The sequence below is a fragment of the Haplochromis burtoni genome, unplaced genomic scaffold (genome assembly GCF_018398535.1).
Source record: "Haplochromis burtoni strain Fernald_Lab_line unplaced genomic scaffold, NCSU_Asbu1 Contig_1612, whole genome shotgun sequence".
NCBI classification, from domain to species: Eukaryota; Metazoa; Chordata; class Actinopteri; order Cichliformes; family Cichlidae; genus Haplochromis; species Haplochromis burtoni.
In genome coordinates, this window is record NW_024583973.1 from 1 (window position 1) to 7,265 (window position 7,265).

The 7,265-nt window shown below is 38.5% G+C and overlaps 1 pseudogene; it reads left to right on the forward strand.

Moving 5' to 3' along the window:
• Nucleotides 1-308: 308 nt before the first annotated feature.
• On the forward strand, nucleotides 309-2,189 carry LOC121813388 (annotated as a pseudogene).
• Nucleotides 2,190-7,265: the final 5,076 nt, after the last annotated feature.

The following is a 7,265-nucleotide window of genomic DNA, read 5'->3' on the forward strand; positions in this document are numbered from 1 at the left end:
CGCGCGCGGAGCAGATGTGGTAAGCTTTATTATGTCTTCAAGGACGCAAAAAAATTGTCCGACGAAGATATGTCCGACAGCAAACAGCAAAGTTGACAAGTGGGAGGGCCGCTGCAGGCATCCAAAAAGAGAAAAAAAAAGATACAAGCAACTCTATTATTTTTCTGACACAAGAAGTGTGTTTAATATTTTTTGCTTGTACTCAGAAGAACACCATAGTATTAAAGAGCAACGGCACATTTTGTGAAAAAAAAAAAAATAGTTGTTCTAAATTAGGAACCATAATCTCGGTTTTATTGTTTTTCTGAATTATTACAACGAATTATTTTCCTCCAGCACAGAGGTGCAGGGGTTGTCCGCATGGTTGGTCTCGGATCCATCGTCGCTGCTTTCTCTATGTTCCAAGAGCCATGAATTGGGCTGCAGCTGAGGTAAACTTCTCTTACTTTGTCTCCAACACTGCTATTAAAATACATGTTAGTCCAGTTGTGAAAACTCTGCTCTGTCTGTCACTCTTCATTAAAGAGAAACTGCCTGTCCATGGGAGCAAACCTTGCATCTGTGCACACCAGCGCAGAGCACCAGCTGATTCAGAGGCTGACTGCCCATAATGGCTACGGAGTAACTTGGGTTGGAGGAACTGATGCATCTGGGGTATTTTTTTTTATCATTACAATATGTGTGTTATGATACGTCTTTTCTCCTGTCTTTTGAAGTTGTCTCTATATCTGTTTAGCATCTTACAATATAAACTACTTTGAGTAAACTTGGCACCATTTAAATAAAATTTAACTGAAATTGATTTTTTTTTTAATTATTTCTTATATGCATCTTTTCCAGTAGTTTGTATTCAGCTTGACTTCACTAAACTCAGTTTTGAGGGTTTTTCATTAGATGGTAATAGGTGGTGCTACCTGATGCAAGGTTTCAAGCTGGTTCGATCTGAAAATACAGCGCCTACACACTGCATGCCACCAGGTGTCCAGTCAATGGTGTCATTTGATGAGTCATGAGAGTGACTCATCACCATCATTTTTGAAAGATTGTTGTCTATATGAATGGGCTACAGTGATTAATACAAAAAGTTACAAGCAGCTTAAATAATATTGCCTATTAGAGATTTGCTAATTGGTTAGATTGAAAGTTATGACGGTGGGTTGATCTGTAAAAACTGTGGCTAGCCTCAATATTCTGACCTGGACTAATGCTATGTTCAATTTCTGTCCTCTAGGAGGGTATTTGGTTGTGGAGTGATGGGAGCCGTTTCAACTATCAAAACTGGTGCGGAGGAGAGCCCAATAATTCTTTGAAACAGGATTGTCTGCAGATAAATGCGATTACATGAGTTCTTGTGATACCGAATCTCGTCCTAACTAGGCGTTTCAGGGAGAGAGATACGTGGGCAGGACATACATTCCACGACAGTGCCATCACCAAACGCAATGATCCGGGGTGTATACCACACCAATGCACGCGCCAGGATTCACATCCATCGAGTGATTACAAGACGTTCAACATATCTCGCATGTGGGGCCAGATCTGGAACTCTTAATGCCATACCCAGCCATCTCGAGATCTCTGCATGGATGATACAATTGGAATAATGCATCGAACACCGTATATACACACTTTACAAAACTGGTCAGATAGAGCCGACTGGGGTATGCATCGCAAACTCGCATAGCCCGTCGTCACTGTCGATTCGAGGTCTTGACCTCTGACTCCATGCTCGTCGCCTGCAAATCACATTGATTTACATGAGTTCTTGTGATTAAAAAAATGTGTACAATATTTTACTGATTTCTGAATTTGAAAATTGCAGGTTCCAAATGTTGGGATGATCAGCACTGTCATGTTAATCTGCCATCTATCTGTGCCAGGAAAATATCAAGACGCTGGGTCGGCACTGAAGCATGAAAATGCCATTACCACACAAACACCCTGATATATAATGGTGTTTGTATTCTGCTTGCTATTTTTGCTTTCTTTCACTTTCCACCATTGCATTTTTCCTCTCCCTCTAGCACCGAACCAGATGAACAAAGTGACAAGTCAACTGTGTTTTAGGCCTCGTGTCTTTAACAGTAGCACACTGATTGTGTTACCAAAGGATTGATTTGAGCACTTTTTTTCTGCAGAGTAAACTTTTTTTGTGTTTTACGCAGCATTAAAGCTTTCAGTCAAGCATATTTTCTGTGTCATGTATCTTGTGTTTAGCCATATATAAGTGTAGATTAATATCTACCTGCAACATCTTAAAAAACAAACAAACCAAAAATGATAAAACAGAAGAGTGGACAGAGATTTTAAAAATTCAACCTAATATCCTTCATATTGAGGTTATACTTGCTAAGCACCAGTTAACTACAGTTAACAATAACTCTAGTGCCTTTTAAATAGAGTGTATATAGAGTGTAAAGCATTGAGGGTAGTTCTCATCTTTGCAGTGCATCCAAAAGCGCACTATTTACCAGCTGCTATAGAAAGGACAGAACAGATGTTTAAAACTATTGATATTAATTAAATCAAGTGCAGACAATGTTATTGCCTGCACTAAAAGTTTCAGGATACTGGTCCTCAATGACTGGAGTTTGACACCAGGCCTTTGCAGAGATGTTTGAAGGGGCAAGTGTTCAAAGTTAAAAATTGACACACAGAACATGAATAAGACACGCATAACATGAATAACGTGAATAAGAGTAACCCAGAAAGGAGCGAAATACAGAGAGCACAGAAAGGCAAATGCGGTGGCATGACGTCGGGGCAGCATGAGTACGAGCAGGGCGGCATCGTGGTGGGGGGCGGCATCACGGGCATCGGCAAAAAAAAATTATTGCTCGTACTCATGCTGCCCCGACATCAGCCAGCGCATATTGGGAATGGCATAGGCACCGATCGGTTTTCTATCGCCCATTTGCTGGGAGTAAGGGCGCCCTCCTGTTTGCGAGGTGCGCCTGCTGCTTGCGGCACAGGGAGGAGAGGGCGGGCGGGGGATTCTCTGGCTGGCTGGAGCAGCATCTAATAAGGCAAAATAAAACAAAATAAAAACAAACAACAAACACGAAAACACCAGACATGATACAGACTTATAATTTGCACCGATGTTTTTTCGAAATTCTATACGCGAAAAGTGAGCGCGAGAGCCCTCGTGCCTGCTACTGCTGAAGTCAAAGTAAACTTTATTGTCATCTCCGCTACAGTACAGTCCAGTATATAGAGAGACGAGACGACGAGGCTCCAGTTACAGCAGTGCAAGTAAACAAACAATAAATATAAGAAGAGTAAGAAAATAAATATACACTTTAGGACCAGGGGTAAAGGGATCAATAACAATTTAAAATTTATAATTTACAGTTTGATGATTTAAAGTCTCACACACACGTTCGAAAGGGGAGGGGGCCGGCTGCTTCCAAATAGAGCACATTTCATTCATAATGTTGTAAATCCAAGCCCATTATGTATTCATGATTTGAATCCTGGGTTGTGCGAAATCCCAGAAATACACCTTAGACAAAGTGAATCTGTGAACTAAGTTGTAGGTCTATTAGGTTATGTTGTGGTTGGGGGATTGTGTTCATACTGGAGTGCAAAATTAAAACCAAGATGGACAAGAAAAGTTCAAAGCCATCAGGTGCTCAGTTTAGAAAAAATAGAAAAGAAGAGGAGGAGAAACGAGCAAAAGATACAGGTAAGCAGATGTGTCATTGGATAATGGCAGGTCATCCTGAAACAATCAGAATCAGAATACTTTATTAATCCCTAAGGAAATTATGTGGGTTACAGTTGCTCCAAGAAGAAATGGTAAAAATAGTAACAGTAACAGACTAAACTCCAAACAATACATTATGTTACAGATTTTAATATTAATTAGTCATTGTCAATTGTTGATTTGTCCTGTTCTCATTGTATGACGAATTATGATGGCTGTTTGGTAGCCGTTTGCATACTATGCATACTCTCTCTCTCTTCATGTGTGTGTGTGTGTGTGGGGGGGGGGGGGGGGGGGGGGGGGAGGGCAGAGGGAGTGTTCACCCAGGGTGCCAAACAGGCTAGGACCACCACTGGCAATAAAGCAACAGATTAATCAGTAAGAAACCTGACAGCTCAGCATCAAAAACCACCAGATTTCTGTCAGACTGAATAATATTTCATGATTAATGACCAGATTAGTGTGTTGGGGTTGTTGGATATAAAGAGGGCATACCGCTGTTTGTCACATCCATGTCACTGGTGAATGATACATGTCACTGGTCCTAGAGAAGAGGTCTGCAGGTATTTGGTACACTAGACAAAGAAATGAATAAAGGCTGCTCTGTTGACTGAACTCTGCTTTGTGTCTCTGATGAGTGCCCTTTGCAACCCTAAGAAAAAAATATCCACAAATGTTTGCTCGGTCTTTGTTTAATTCATTGCTTACCTGTCTTGTGAAGGTGTACTCTAATCAGTGTGACAGCATGCAGCAACACTGACAGTTATTAGTATGTTTAGCTTTACGCACTAATTGGTTTGCACCATTGTTTTAGGAATCCTGAGTCTTAGTTTGAATTTGGTAAAGAAATGTCCAAGGTACTCATTCACACTGTCATATGAACAGACACATTATCTGGTTTAAAAACACGAGGACTTATACATTTTATATATTTTATTTATTATTATTATTTTTTTACTATTTAATTTGTAAAAATGTGTATACACACACACACACACACGTAGGAAAATATTTAGTATACACATCCAGAAATGCATACACTATTATATATTGTACATATATTTATTAGTTTCAGATTAGCCATTCTTGTATTTTGCTCGTTTGTGTTGTTGTGTTTGCACATCTCTGTTGCTTGTGGGGCTCGCACACAAGAATTTCACTCGCATGTGCTGTGCCAGTGTGCCTGCACATGCGATGTGACAATAAAAGTGATTTGATTTGATTTGATTTGGAGGACTTACACATGAGCTTTAAATGAGCAGTCCTTACCTTTAAATCTAACCTCTCCTCTTCCTCTCCTGTCCTCTTTCTTATTTACTCAGCTTTGATCAATGGTCATGAGAATTTGCATATTAATAATCAAGGAACTGACCTCCCAGCCCATTGTTCCTTCAGTGGTGCTAGTTTCAGTCAATATGCAAACGTACTGCAATGCAAATGTTTATCAGGTTGTGGAAACCTGCAGTCAGCTGAGACTGAAGAAGTCACTTGGATGAGTGACGAAACGTTTCTCCCAATGAAAATGCTGCATCCAGATGAACAGAATCAACTTCTGGGGATTTACTAACTAACTAACTGGATGACTGAGCACGAATCAAGACAAAACAACATTAACCTAATGATATTAACTATACACCACCTTTATAAAGCATCTGTCAAAAAGTAAAAGTGAAGATGTGGGTAAACATTCTGTCAGAGTAATTATTTTATATCTTTAATTCAGTGGGTTTGTGTATGTCTTGTATCTATGTGGCATCAGCTGTTACCTGTGTTTTCCTTAGCTGTAGGGTTCTCAGATCTCTTAGTCACTAGTATAAATCAATGCTTCTAAAATAAGCATTTTTAAAAAATGTATTTACTTTTATTGTGCTTCAATCCTAACATACATGGTGAGTGCATTTCTTATGTCAACTTTTACCTAGATCTTTTTATTGTGTTTAAAAAACTTTGGCCTACAGAACAGGCTGAACCTGTTAACACTACCAGGTGATGAGTAGATGTCAGCTGGGCTAGAGTTTCAGCTTTCATTTAGCCACATGATAAATAAGCAGAGTTTCATAAACTTGAAGGCCTTACCTTTCAATCAAGTCTCTTACATGCATTTTAATTTGCTGTTCTACTGGATTGTTTCCATCACAATTATAATGTGTCCGTGTGCTTCCATTGGTGGATATGTGCTATGATAATTTTATGAGGTGTTTTGGTCTAAATTTTGTTTGTTTAAATTGTTGATTTCTGTAAGTTTGTAAGATTTCTGTACATTTCTGTGTACAAATCTAAAGAAAAGTAAAGGTGCGCTCACAGAAACATTTTTTTCACAGCAAGGTCTAACATAGTGTAGCTTTTAATGTGCAGCAGGTGAATATAAAACACTGCCATCTAGTGTAGTTTTGTTTTGATGTACACTAAAAGGAAACCATCATTTAAAAAACCCAAACCAAAACGACTTCCTTGACACATGTGCACAGAGCTGTTAGCAGTGTATAAAGGAGAAGTTACAGAGTCACACTCACCTTAAGGACCACATTCAGCTTTTGATCATTGAGGTAAATATTGACTGTGTGGTTATTTGGTATTTTAGACTGCAAACATATTTAGTCTATTTATGCATCTGTTAAGTTATAATTATGCTAAAATGAAGCAAATTATTGTTCACATAGCACTTTCTTTATTTTGACACCTAAACTATTCAAAATGAACTGAAAGAGAGTAATGAGGTATAGATTATTCATTTTAATGTAATTGTTCTCTCTGTGTAAATATGAAGGCCATTTTTAAATGTCACATTTTTCCTTTCAGAAAAATTTCCCTTCGTTTGACCTTGTGCATTTGTGGTTTTGTTGTCCTTACGCTAAGTGGAAACAAAAAGAAAACCAGTTAGTAAAAAAGTTCTAATGTGACACAGGTTTATTAAGCAAAATTAATAAAGATTGAATGTATTTTCTTAATATTTCTTGTATTTTCGAGTTGCTACAAATTCCCAGACTGCCTGGATAAATGAAGGCTTTTTGCAGACAAAACAAAATACTAATGTACAATTACCAATATGAATATTATGTTTTTGAGAAAGAAGGAAGCTAAATAGAAAAGCATTTCAACATTTTTAACTTTCAGCTGAGAGGAAGTCAGCAAATATTTGAGTTCAGGTGAACCAGAAAATGAGACCAAACCAGTAAGTAAACAAACATTGTTCTTATCTGCTTCCAAGGAAACAGTGAGATGCTTGGTTCAGAAGTAACGTCTAATCTGAATAACAAAGATGTTCAGTCAGACATAAATCAGAAACACAAAGCTGAGAAAGGGTAATTTAATAGATAGAGAAGGGGATGAAGATATAGACAAATGTCAAACAAATTTCTACTGAATGTTTCTCTGAACACAGGCATGAACTTGCGGTAAAGACTTCCGGGACTTTATTTACACAGTTACTTGCAGAAGGGAAAATGAGGTTAATAGGGTGAATGGGGGATCCAATTGTTTGTCAGGACAGAGGCAGAGACCAGCGTCTTTCTGGTGTGACTTCTGATTTTGAGAGGGACATCAGAAACAGAAAGTA